The sequence below is a fragment of the Hemiscyllium ocellatum genome, assembly GCF_020745735.1.
Source record: "Hemiscyllium ocellatum isolate sHemOce1 chromosome 27 unlocalized genomic scaffold, sHemOce1.pat.X.cur. SUPER_27_unloc_28, whole genome shotgun sequence".
In the NCBI taxonomy this organism is placed as follows: domain Eukaryota; kingdom Metazoa; phylum Chordata; class Chondrichthyes; order Orectolobiformes; family Hemiscylliidae; genus Hemiscyllium; species Hemiscyllium ocellatum.
In genome coordinates, this window is record NW_026867496.1 from 9847 (window position 1) to 24205 (window position 14359).

A 14359-nucleotide genomic window follows, 5' to 3' on the forward strand; every position below is an offset into this window, starting at 1 on the left:
CCTCCCCTTCCTAGACCTTTCCATTTCTATCTCGGGCGACCGACTCAACACAGACATCTATTATAAACCGACTGACTCCCACAGCTACCTGGACTACACCTCCTCCCACCCTGCCCCCTGTAAAAACGCCATCCCATATTCCCAATTCCTTCGTCTCCGCCGCATCTGCTCCCAGGAGGACCAATTCCAACACCGCACAGCCCAGATGGCCTCCTTCTTCAAGGACCGCAGATTCCCCCCAGACGTGATCGACGATGCCCTCCACCGCATCTCCTCCACTTCCCGCTCCTCCGCCCTTGAGCCCCGCTCCTCCAACCGCCACCAAGACAGAACCCCACTGGTTCTCACCTACCATCCCCCCAACCTCCGCATACAACGTATCATCCGCCGCCATTTCCGCCACCTCCAAACGGACCCCACCACCAAGGATATATTTCCCTCCCCTCCCCTATCAGCGTTCCGCAAGGACCACTCCCTTCGTGACTCCCTCGTCAGATCCACACCCCCCACCAACCCAACCTCCACCCCCGGCACCTTCCCCTGCAACCGCAGGAAATGTAAAACTTGCGCCCACACCTCCACACTCACTTCCCTCCAAGGCCCCAAGGGATCCTTCCATATCCGCCACAAGTTCACCTGTACCTCCACACACATCATCTATTGCATCCGCTGCACCCGATGTGGCCTCCTCTATATTGGTGAGACAGGCCGCTTACTTGCGGAACGCTTCAGAGAACACCTCTGGGACGCCCGGACCAACCAACCCAACCACCCCGTGGCTCAACACTTTAACTCTCCCTCCCGGAGATCCAAGATGGCGGCGACTCAGCAAGTCTGAGTTTACAGTGCTCTTCCCAAAACCTGGGTAAAGTGAGTTACTCACCCCCACCACACTTACCAAACCACCCAAAAAAAATTTCTAACCTTAATTAGCTGCTTACTATTATATTTAAGCAGTTTAATATTAAGTGGATAATGAGTAAACCAAAGGGATCCCGCAGCTCTCAGAAAACAAAGACCCCTCCCCCACCCTCCTCTCCTCCTCCGGCTGCAGCTGATGTAAAAACAGGCCTTGAAGAGATGATTGCCAGGCTGGAAACGACACTCGTCAATTTCATCGCAGAATCCAGACAGAGATGGAACTCATTCGAAGAAAAGCTACAAAAGCACAGCCAGGCTATTGAGGAATTGCAGGGCCGAATGGAGGGGGCGGAGCTAAAGGCCACGACAAACAGCTGCAGAACAGGTGCGAGCTCTGGAGCAGAGAGTCCGGGCCTTTGAAATCTACATGGATGACCTGGATAATAGAAATCGGAGAAAGAATATCCGTCTTCTGGGCCTCCCTGAACAAGAAGGGAAAGGACAGTTAGTAGTATTTCTGGAGCGATGGCTGCCCCAGCTTTTAAACCTGGGGGCTGAAACTGACCGGGTAAGGGTGGAGTGGGCCTACCGGGTCGCAGTACGCGGATCTGGCCCAAACCAGCGCCCACGCCCGGTCCTGTTCCGGCTGCAGAGTTATAGGGAGAGGCAGATACTCCTGGATGCCTCTAGAAAGCTTGGAAAGGATCCTAAAGCCATGATCCATGAAGGATCCAAGATTATGTTATTTCAGGACTTCTCCCCGGCTTTGGCACGAAGGAGGAAAGCGTTTGATGAGGTGAAGAAATGTCTAAGGAACTTAGATATTCAATACACCTTACACTACCCAGCGACGTTATGCTTTACCCACGAAGGATCCGAGTATAATTTTAGATCACCAGAAGAGGCTAAGGAACTTTTAGACTCGTTTAAATAAATCGTAAGAGACAATTTATGTTGGCTTGCCTCTTCCACACTCCGTGGGGAGAAGTGGATACTTTACTTTACTTTTGCTTCTGGGAGCAGGGTTGTCTTCCCTTGCTATTTTATGTTATTATACTTAACTGTAATCTGTTGGAGTTGTAATTTTATAGTTATGTGTGTTTGTACGTGGCATTGATGCTATCAGATATACTCAGGTATGGGTGGGGCGCTCACTGTTAACTCTAGCTCGGTATTATATCTAAATCCTATTAAGGAGCGCCCGGGTCAAGGGTGGGACACTGTTTGGGGAGGATATGGTGGACCTTTAGAAAGGAAGTAAGGCCCCCTGAGAACAAGGGGGAGGATCTCCATTCAAACATGTTTTTTTTTGTTCTTATTGTTTGGAAATAGTTTCCTTTTTATTATACTGTTATGAGTGTATTAGAGAACATTTTCTCTTGTTTGAAGGATGTAAGTGACTCAACTATACACTCTGGATAATTGTGGATTAGATTAGTAGTTAACTGAGTTTCATTGTTTTTCTTTCTTCTTTAGTATCATTCCTTTGAATTTTGATGATTATATATTTAAGATCTATTTTTATATTAATGTTTGTGCTTGAAAGTTCTGTTTATTTTTGTAAATCTGTCAAAATATTAAATTTCTAATAAAAATATCTTTAAAAAAAAACACTATACTGCTCAGGTAAAAACAATGACTGCAGATGCTGGAAACCAGATTCGGGATTTGTAGTGCTGGAAGAGCACAGCAGTTCAGGCAGCATCCAAAGTGCAGTGAAATCGACGTTTGGGGGAAAAGCCCTCATCAGGAATAAATCAGCCCTTCCTGATGAAGGGCTTTTGCCTGAAATGTCGATTTCGCTGCACCTTGGATGCTGCCTGAACTGCTGTGCTCTTCCAGCACCACTAATCCAGAAACTATACTGCTCAGCACCTCCCGTCTTTCCTCCCCCTATCCCCCCATCCCCCCACCACTCAGCCCCTGGCAGATGAGCGGGCAGAAACTTACTAGGAGACAGGATATGGGTTGAAATTGCTGAGTGAGGCAATACTTCCTCCAGGTTACAGCCGTACCAAGGATCCAATTACAAAGGGACAACTCGGTGATGACCAATAGTAAAGAAAGTGTGGTGGGGTGGTGGGGTGAGGAGTACGTGTGCTTTGACCTTGAGCTGTTTAAAAAGCAGCTAGTTTTTCTACACCTTTTTGCTGGGGGATCTGAAGCTTTAACAAAGTTGGGTCACAATAAAGATTACCTGAACTTACCGCAGGCTCAGACTCTCATTGAAAGCTTTGAGCTCTAAGTGGTTTTTTGTTTTAAAGCTGTTCATTTCTTTCAGCCTCCTGCACTAAGTTTTCAATGTTGTGTATCAGATGGAGCAGTGCATGGGTAGCTAGTATCATTAGAAATTGTAAATTTTTCAGGAGTGCAGGTACTGTGTTGTTTCATTGGCATTGTAAAGTTTACTGGCAGCACTAGGAGGTATGGGCTGTGTTCACCAGAAACGATGTGAAGGTGCCAGTATCGGACTGGAGTGGATAAAGTTAAAAATCACACAAGACCAGATTATAGTCCAACAGGTTTATTTGGAAGCACTAGCTTTCGGAGCACCGCTCCTTCCACAGGTAGCTGTGGAGCAGGATCCTAAGACACAGATCTTATAGCAAAATACGCAGCGTCACGCAACTGATATCTTTCAGAGTGGGTTGCAGGTTTCGGTTCATTAATATGTAAATCTAAGAACAACATCTAAGTCATGTTCTTGATGACGTATGGTTTTATATTTTTAAAAAATGATATCTCAGCTCACACAATGCATTAAAGTTGTGAGGTTCGAGTCTGTCAGTATCCCAATCTTGAATCAGACCAGTTCTGTTTTTAAAGTAGGAATATATAAAATATTACATGGATTGACTGCGTGTAGATTGTGTGCTTTGTGAGCAAAATTGAAAGTATCTGCAAATATAATTCTGCCAATAAAAATTCACTCCATAGAGTTGTGAGTTTGTGTGTGACAGTGCATGCTTGGTAAAGTGTAAGTGTGATGGAGTATAAGTCTGTGAGTGTGAGAGAGCGTTAGGGTGTGCGTATATGAGAGAGGTATGAATAAAAGCAAGGGGTTGCATTTTGCTAAAATGAGGAAGGACAGGACTTGTATAGTTAAAACAGAGACATGGGGGAGTTCAGGTACATAGTGATGCAACCTGCAAAGAACTGGTAGACTGGATGGTAAAGAAGGCATTTAGCACCATTGCCACCCAGACCCACCCCCTTCGTATTTCTCATAGCTAATCCACCCTACAGTGCATATCCTGAACAATAAGGGTAATTTAGCATAGCCAATCCAGCCCAACCTAATCTAAAAACTACCTTCTCAAGAATGTAATTTAAATGCAAAACATTTCTAAGAAAAATGTCCCTCTGACTCAACATTGGGACCCAGAGAGAATTCACACCTATTGTTAGAAAAGCTCTGCATTTGAATGACTTTCTTGAGAAGGTAATTAAAAACAAGTTCAGGAATTAACATGCCAAAGAGCAGAAACCCATTCTAAAAGATGGAAGATTTAATCTCAAATTGTTTAATATATCACATCTCCATGGACACTGGACTCCTTTGGCTATAAATTCCATGATCATGATCTCATTCTCCACAACCAACCTGATAAAAGAGCGGTGCTCCAAACGTTAGTGTTTACAAATAAATGTGTTGGTTTATAACCTGGTGTTGTGAGATTTTTAACTTTGTCCATGGGAAACGTGTTGTGGGACTGGTAACAGTTGTTATTTTGTGATTTGTTCCTCCTGAAATTTCTCCTCTGCGCAGACACGGGTGAACAGTCTGTTTTTGTGCTTTGTGCGAGATCAGGCTAGCAGCTTTTAAATCCTTATGTTCAGCAGCACAAGAAAACTGTAGGTCAGCAAACGTATTTCGAGAGTGGTACTTCCAGCTCTGGTAGTCCTATTGGGTCACCAGAGAGGGAGGGAGAGAAGATGTCACATCTAAAAAGCAAACCAAAAAGTTGTTTTGTTTGTTCTGTCAGTTGAGTTGGTTCTGCACTCGGATGAGACTGGATACTGATTTTAATGGATCAGAATTGAACACTACAATGGAACATCTTAAATTTCAAAAACGTTGAAAGGACAAATCAAACTGTAACCTTGAAGAGGTATGCTTCCATTTCTAACCTTCAGTGATCCAAATGAGACATTTTTACTGATCACTCCATTTCAGAGTGCTGCTCTTTCATCAGGAGGTCGTGGACAGTAAGATCATGATGACAGAATTTATAGCCAAAGGAGGCCACGGTCATGGAGATGTCCTTCATTGAACAATTTTAGATGAAATCTTTCATATTTTAGACTGGGCTTCTATTCTTTGGTACGTTAATCCCAGAATTTGATTTAAATTACTTTCAAGAATGTCATTTAAATGCAGAGCTTTCCGAACAACAATGTCAGTCTGACTCGATATTGGGACACAGAGAGAATGCACACCTATTGTTAGAAAAGCTCTACATTTAAATGACATTCTGAATTGGCTGATCTTTAACATTTGAGAATAGTTACATGATATATTCAGAAACATTGTTAACGTCCGAAAGCATGTTCACTTTTTGAAAAGAGCTGCTGAAATCTTTCTGAAACTTGCATTGAAATGTGTGCAGTTAGGCCACAGCCCAAGACAGGCTGTAAAGGATGAATGGCCTAATCCTAGTTTTGTGAAATAGAGTTGTAGAGCACAGAAGCAAACCCTTCAGTCCAGACAACCAAATATCCTAAATTAATCTAGTGACCCATTTGCCAGCATTTGGTCTATATCCCTCTGATTCTTTTCTATTCACGTCTCCAACCAGATGCATTTTTTTTCTTCTTCAGCTAATTGAAGCTGGAGAAGCCTGAAATCTTTAAGGATTTCCTGAAAAAAAAACTGGTGGATTTTCTACAGCTTTGCTATTGTAGTTTTCAATTTGTTCAAAAAAACTTTCAGTTGTTGTTGTCCAAGGCAGAGTAAATATTAATTTAAAATATAACTGAGATATATATATTCTTTACAATGCTTTTCCATAATTACTAGTGATTGTCCATCATTTCGTACACTGAGCATCATCTTTTTGTGATTCAACAGATTTGATTTGAAGCGAATTGTGCAAGATACTTTTGTATTTTATCTAACTTTGCTTTGTGTTAAAGATTTCCTTTGTGACATTTTAATTAAAATATCTCAATGTATAATAATGAAACAGCTAACTTATTCTGAAATTATTTCAATGAGTTGGTCGATTGCCAAATAATAGCTGCATAACTGTGAATATTTATTGCGCATTTCTGAAATTCTCTGCACTGCCATTGTATTTGGTTAAACAAGATATATATCCCTCCTCATAACTTTGTATTTCTTTGATATTTCATTTGCTGTTGCTATTGCCTAAATAACTTCATCAAATGCCAAAACACTTTTTACTAGACTGAAAATTCACAGCCTAATGTCATTCAGTTGTGAACAGTCTGAAGATTAATTTAAATACATATAAGAATGTCAAAGAGATGTGATAATAGAAAGTCAACATGTAGAATTGCCAATGAAACGTAAACCAAGGCTGCTCTTAATTTGGTACAGACTAAATCCAATCAAAATTATAAGAATAAGTAGAAATAACGTCATTGTGCACAAACTGTTTGTCGTGAGTTCAGAATTTTTCTGATCATTTAATTCTGACACATGCAGTGATGGCAGCACCATGATCGGTTTTATTTGTTCATGGAATGTGAGCATCACTGGCAGACCCAGTATTTTTCATCATCCCCTCTTTCCCTTAAACTTGACTGTTAAGCACACACATGAATATTGGGTGAGGGCACAATGAGGTTGAGTTGCAAGACCTACTGTGGCATAACAAATTGTACTGGCTTACACTGCACCCTGACGACAGATTTTGGGAGAAGAACAAAAATTGGAATTCCAACTTAAATACTGATGCTCCCATTTATATCTCTCAAAAGGATATTGTTTGCTCCGTAAATTTGTAATGGCTCTTTTGTTGAATTATTTCCCTGCATCCACATATATCTGGAATCATGTTCTTTTCAAGAATTTTGTATTAACTTTTGCCACTTGCAGGTGCCATCGCCCCTTCAAGATCATTCCAAATTGTAATAACTTGCTTACTTTCTTAAAAATTAATCTCTCCACGCCCCCCCCCCCCCCAACTCCCAACCCAGCGCGTGCCCCAGCCCAAATCCCTTTTCTTGTAAACTGGCTGCACTATTTCGAACATGGTCATGCTTTCTAAATATTACCATGTACTTTTAATTATGAGATTTCAATGTGTCTTTTTAAATATAAAAATGCCCCTTCAAATGTAGTTATGCCTTTTAAATGTGTTGTGTTCCTCTAAGCGCAATCTTGCCCCTCGATAATGTATATTTACCCCTTTAGATATAACTGTCTCTTAAAGGGTCATTTACTCTCTCTCATTCCTGATGAAGGGCTTATGCTCGAAACGTCGAATTCCCTATTCCTGAGATGCTGCCTAACCTGCTGTGCTTTTACCAGCAACACATTTTCAGCTACCTATAAAATAGGGCAACGTCTCTTCGAAATGTAGATTCATTTAGATATGACTGCGTCATTTTGCATATTAAGATATCCCTTTGAAATGTAATCTTGTCCATTTCAATCTATTTGCAGAAATAGCCCGTTAAATGTCCATGTCCCTTTAAAATGCAGATTTCCCGCTTCAGGGAGCAGCAGTTGTAGCGCGAGGTGGCTGTTGCTTGGTGACGGTGAGGCTCCCCCGGCCCCGCCCATCCCCCCCGTGCAGACGTCACGCGGGGGTGAAGGCGGTTGGGAGGAGAAGTCGCTCGAGCGGGGAAGCGGCGGCCGTTAGGAAAATGGCGCCGTGCGGCCCGGGGCAGACCCCCGTCACTGGTCACCGCCGCCTTCCTGGTGCAGCTGCTGTGTCACGGCCACACCGGCCGGCTGTACAGCAGGCAGGAGCCGGTGACCATTCTGGAGGCGGATGTTCCTCAGTCATTGAAGGGACAGGACCTGTTGAGAATGGTTAGTGAAGTGTGTGGTAACTAAACCTTATTAACATGGAGATAGTTTGTAATTTGTCAAAGTATACATTTTATTATTTAGAGTGGGAGAGATGTACAGCACAGAAACAGACCCTTCGGTCCAACCCGTCCATGCCAACCAGATATCCTAAATTAATCCAGTCCCACTTGCCAGCACTTGGCTCATATCCCTCTAAACCCTTCCTATACATATACCCATCCAGATCCTTTTAAATGCTTTAATTGTAGCAGCCTCCACCACTTCCTCTGGCAGCTCATTCCATACACACACCACCCACTACATGGAAACGTTGCCCCTTAGGTATGTTTTATATCTTTCTGCTCTCACCCTGAACCTAGGCCTTCTAGTGCAGATCTTCACCCCCAACACTAGGGAAAAGACAAAGTTGAGCAGCCAGACAAGATGCAAAAGCCACAAAATATCGAGCCAGATGGGGAAAAAAGTTGTGGTTCTACCTTTTTTTTTCTCCTCTTGGTATTTGGACACTTCAAAATCTGTCAATAATACCAGCATCACCACGGAGCATATTGCATCCGTTCCTGTGGGTCAACAAGTGTTGCACGTGTTCCTTGCTTTGGGTGTCACCCTTGTTCAGGACTGGGGGTGGGTGTTGGGAGAGCTGCAGAACAAGGGTGTGCTGAGAGCAGGGTGGTGAATTGGGGATAGGTGGAGATGGGTAGAGGGTACAAACTGGTTGGTCGGTGGGGGTGGAGAAAGGGAAGAACCTGGGAAGGGATTCGAGGAGTGGGGAAGGAGGTTATTTGAAATTGGAGAACTCAGTGTTGAGTCCTCCAGGCTGTAAGCTTCCCAAATGGAAGATGTTGTGGTGTTCCTCCAATTTGTAGTTTTCGTTTGTTGTGGCAATGGAAGCGGCCTAAGATGGTCATGTCAGAAAGGAGGTGGGAAGGGGAATTAAAATGGGTGTGATTGGGAGGTCCGGTCGGCCTCTGCAGACCCAGCTGTGATGCTCGGCAAACCGTTCCCCACGTTTACCCTCTGTCTCCCGAAGAACACAATTGGCAAACACATGGCAAATATAGTACCCCAATGTGAAGTTAGAGCCTTTGCGGTGTTAAAAAAAAAGCAGAAAAGAGGTGCATTGTTTAAATGGTGACATTGGGATATGGAGAAAGTGAGGACAGCAAATGCTGGAGATCAGAGTTGAAAAGTGTGATGCTGGAAATGCTCTGCCAACATTCGATAAGCAGGAGAGTTGACGTTTCAGGCATGGTCCCTTCATCAGGAATGACGTGTGGATGTACAAAGGGGCCTCAGCGTCCTTCTACAACTGTCAATGCCAGTTGTCAGGTGCAGCAAGCAATGCAAGTGGTGTATTAGCAAGTGGAATTGAGTTCAGAAGTGGGGATGCCTGCCTGCAGTTAGGGGATCATTGAATATATTCAAGGCTGAGTTCATCTGATTTTTGAACTACAAAGAGGAGGATGTTTATGGGGGAAGGTGAGAAAATGGCTTTTAAGACCAGTACAGTTACAGAGATCATACAGCATAGAAACAGACCCTTCAGTCCAACTAATCCATGCTGACTATGTTCTCAAACTGAACAAGTCATACCTGCCTGTGTTTAGCCCATATCCCTCTGAACCTTTCCTGTTCATGTACTTATTCAAATGTCTTTTAAATGTTGTTACTGTACCTGCATCCACCACTGTGTTGAGATGTTCATTCCACACACAAACCACTCTTTTTAAAAAAAAATGCTGCCCCTCAAGTCTTTTTAAAATCTTTCTCCTCTCACCTTCAAAGTTTGCTCTCTAATCTTAAAATCCCCACCATTCACTTCATCTACCCCCTTCATGATTTTATAAATCTCTAAGGTTACCGCTCAACCTCCTGTGCTGCAGTGAGAAAAGTCCCAGCCTATCCACCTAGATGTAGGTAGATTAATATCCAGTTATGTACGGGACTTTGGTGGAAAGTGGGAATTCATTGCACTGTAGGGATGAAACCCTACCCTATCCAAACATTTCTCCTGGTGGATGAGACTAGGCCACATAATTTGGAGGACTGGATTTCGGACAGAGATGAGGAGGAACTATTTTTCCTGGATAGTAGTCAATCTATGGAATTCTCTGCCCAAGGAAGCAGTAGAGACAGCCTGATTAAGTATATTGAAGACACAGTTGGTTAGGTTTTTGCATGGTAGGTTAATTAAGGATAGTTGGGATAATGCTGGGAGGAGGAGCTGAGACAATAGATAGTTTTACCATTATCTTAATGAATGGCGGAGCAGGCTGGATGGGCTAATGGCCTACTCCCATTACTATGAAACTATAACCCTGCATTTCCCATGGCTAACCCACCTAACCTGCACATCCCTGGACATGGGCAATTTAGCCTGGTCAATCCAAATTCAGGCTGGTGAGCAATGTAGTGCTATGGGAAATTAACATCAGAGAATGATAGAAAGGGACAAGGAGAGTAAATATACTAGCAATCAAAACTGGATTCTGAAGATCACAAAAATGGAAACAAAATGTGGTGTTTCTGCATGTGTGCTGCATTGTAACAAAAGTAAATGAATTGTCTGCACACATTGAAGAGAATAATTATGATCTGAGACTCCTTACAGAAACATGGCTTCAGGATGACAGGATTGGATCCTGAATATTAAAGGGGTAGTCAAATGGGAAGCTAGGTAAAGGTAGAGGGTTGCCACTGCTAATCAAAGTACTGACCACAGGGTAGTCTGATGTCTGCTCTGATTTCAGGTTCTCATTTCTCTGTCCTCTGATCTCCCTGTTCCCACAGAATAAGATGTCAGTCTGTTCTCAGCTCTACTGGATTTCTGCTGAAGCTTTGACCCCCACCCCCTCTTTTTACACATTCTGGAACAATATAATATTCAGTCAGTCAATCAAAGCCCAATGCACACAATCTCCGAGTCTCTCAACCAACCAGACACAAAAGTGTAGTCATTGCAGGGAATCAAACAAGAAAAATGAAACATTAGAAATAAATAGGTGCTAGTGCTTAATGTCTGTTCATTAGGAAGCAAACCAGAAATCGGGCTCTCCCAGGATTCGGATTGTGCCCAACTTGAGGATTCTCTCTCCCTTACATCTAACTGTTAGTACCCAGCTATGATTTACAATATTTACACCAGAAATGAAGCATCTTATCAAACAGAGGTAGACACGTACAGCACGGAAGTAGACTTTCCATGGGGGTGAATGTTTATTTGCAGATACATTCCATTTTGCTTAAAAATGTACAATCTGCAGACAGTCAATACATATAATATATTGTAAATTTGACTTTGGAAATAGGACCAGTTTGATTCAAGGTTTGGACTCTGACCTCACACATTTAATGCATTGTCTGAGCTGAGATGTCATCTTTTGTTACTAAACCTTAAATTATGTTGAGAAGTGCCTTACAGGAAGTTGGAGATTTACATATTAATGAAGCCTGCAACCTATTTCAAAAGATGAAAGACTTAACAATCCAGGTTTGTTCAATATATCATTTCAGTGGCAGGACACTGCAATGTTTTTCCATAAATTCTGTCCCTTATGATCTTATTCTCCACAACCACCTGATGAAAGAGTTTCGTGCCGAAAGCCAGTGCTTCCAAATAACTTGATGTTATGTGATTTTTAACTTTGTCCAGGTTAGGGTGGATTGGCCATGCTCAAATTACCTATAGTGCCCAGGGATGTCCAGGTTAGGTGCATAAGTCAGGGGTGAATGTAGAGAAATAGGGGTAGGGGAATTACTTTCTGGAGGGTCGAGTGGATTTGTTGGGTCAAGTTATCTGCTTCCACACTGTGGGGATTCTCTGAAGAGAAGAGATTTCTGCAAACTATGCAGGGCAGCACAGGTGTCTCAATGTGAATTTGTGCGTGAGTGTTTTTGCATGCGTGCTTGCTTGGTGAAGTGAGTGTTATGGAGTATCAGTCTGTGCGAGGGTGAGTATTGGGGATGTGTGTGTGTCAGAGAGTATGTGCATAAGAGAAGTGTGGATAAAAGCCAGGGATTGCATTTTGCTCAAACAAGGAAGGGCAAGAGGGTCTGCAGAGGCTGACCAGATGTCCCAGTCACCATCCATTTTAATTCCTCTTCCCTCTCCCTTTCTGATATGATCAGCTTTGGACTCCTTCATTGCCACAACGATCCAATCCACAAATTGGAGGAACAACACCTCATCTTCCACCTGGAGTTGTCTAATTTCTTCCCTCCCAGCCCCAACTCCCTTCACAGCCTCTGCCCCTCCCATTCACTCTTCCCTGCCACCAACCAGATTCCTTCCTCCCACTGACCATCAGGTTGTACCCTCTAACTTCACCAATCCCCATTTCAACAGCTTTCCCCGGCACCCCTTTATCTGCATCTTGTTCGACACCCATCCCCCATCCGGAAGAAGGATTACACCTGAAATGTCGACTTCTCCACCTCCTCATGCTGCCTGGCTTGCTGTGTTCTTCCAGCCTCCTGACTGTCTATATTGTCAATTGAGACACAGACCTGGACCAACTGTTCCAGAGTTTGCCCCCTTCCTGGATTCACTCCCTTTCCACTCAGTTGCTGCAAGTCAACAATTGAACCCCAGAATGAAAAATAAATTTAAAAAGTGGGTGAGAAAAGAGAGTATTGTACTCACAGATGTTGGACAAAGGAAGAAAGTTGCAGTCTGGGGTGAAGCTCAATCTTCATTCAGAGGGAGGAGCAGCATCTGTAACCAAATAGACAGTCATAGATGTATGGCATAGAAACAAACCCTTCACTCGAACCGGTCCATGCGGAGCAGATATCCTAACCCAATCTAGTCCCACTTGCCAGCACCTGACCCATATCCCTCCAAACCCTTCCTATTCATAAACCCATCCAGATGCTTTTTAAATGTTGCAATTGTACGAGTGTCCACCACTCTCTCTGGCAGCTTACTCCTTAACTGCACCCCACACTGCGTGGAAAAGTTGCCCCTCAGAACGCATATCTTTCCCCTCTCACTGAAAACCTATGTCTCTGTAGTCCCCCCCACCCACCACCCCCAGCCCCAGCCCAAACCATGCACTTCAAAGAATTTAGAAACCTCATCCTTTACGATGGATTCTAGAATTTTACCTACAACTGAGATTAGGCTAATTGGCGAGTAATTTTCCATCTTTTGTCTTGGTCCTTTCTTGAACAAAGGACTTACGACAGTGATTTTTCAATCACCTGGGACTTTCCCTGACTCCAGTGATTTTTGAAAGATTACAACCAACACCTCTGATAATTCTTCAGCCACGTCCCGCAGAACGCGAGGATGTAGCCATCAGAACCAGGAGATTTCTCAATCTTTAGACCTTTTAGCTTTTCTAGCACTTTCTCTTTTGTAATGGCTACCATACTCAACTCTGTCCCTTCACTCTCCTTAATTGTTAGGATGTTGCTCATGTCTTCCACTGTGAAGAATGACACAAAGTATTTATTAAGTTCTTCAGCTATTTCCTTATTGCCCAGCACTATCCTTCCATCATCAATTTGGAGCAGCCCAATCTCTACTTTTGCCTCGTTTGTTTCTTAATGTATTGCAAAAAACAGCTTACCTTCATATTTGATCCTCTCCTTCCTTATTTCTCTCTTTGTTATCTTCTGTTTGTTTTTTGTAGTCTTCCCAAGCATTTGATTTCCCAGTGCTCTTGGCCACATTGTAGGTTCTCTCTTTTTCGTTGATACATTTCCTGACTTGCTTTGTCAGCCACGGCTATCTTCTTCAACCCCCTCCCCCCCAACCCCCAATAATCATACTTTTTTTTGGATGAACCTCTGTACTGTGTCCTCAAATACACCCAGAAATTCCTGCCATTGTTAATCTACTGCCTTCCCCACTAGGCTCCAATAAATTTTTGGCTGTTCTGCTCCCATTGCCCTTGTAATTACCTTTTAACTGTAATACCATTACATCCAATTTTACCTTCTCTCTTTCAAACTGCACACTGTACTCTACCATATCATAAACACTGCCTCCTAAGTGTTCCTTTGCTTTAAGATTTTTTTATAAAGTCTGGCTCACTACATAGCACTAAGAATTAAAATATGCTCAGTTAGGCCACAGTTGAGGACAGTGTGTAAGAGGCAAATGGCCTATTCCTAGGATTGTGAAATTGGTTCTAGCTCTGGAGAAATAGAACCATTGAGTTGTAGAGCACGAAAACAACCGTTCGGTATGTGCTGACCAGATAGCCTAAATTAATCTAGTCCCATTTGCCAGCACTTTGTCCATGTCCCTCTAAAACTTCCTATTCATATACCTATCCAGATGTCTTTTAATTGTTGTATTTGTACCAGCCTCCACTATGTTCTCTGGCAGCTCATTAAGTTCACACACCAACCTATACGTGAAAAAGTTGCCCCTTGGGACCCTTTTAAATCTTTCCCCTCTCACCCAAAACTAATGGCCTCTTGTACTGGATTCCCCTGCCCCAGGGAAAAAAAAATATTTTTATCCTATCCATGCCTGTCGTG

The 14359-nt window shown here is 43.1% G+C and overlaps 1 long non-coding RNA gene across 1 annotated transcript; it reads right to left on the reverse strand.

Annotated features, from left to right (window-relative positions):
- Positions 1-7049: 7049 nt before the first annotated feature.
- Positions 7050-13600, reverse strand: LOC132807956 (uncharacterized). Its single transcript, XR_009642015.1, has 3 exons — positions 13441-13600; positions 12510-12581; positions 7050-7855 (listed from the first exon to the last, which is right to left on the reverse strand). It is a non-coding gene; the product is annotated as an uncharacterized LOC132807956 (long non-coding RNA).
- Positions 13601-14359: the final 759 nt, after the last annotated feature.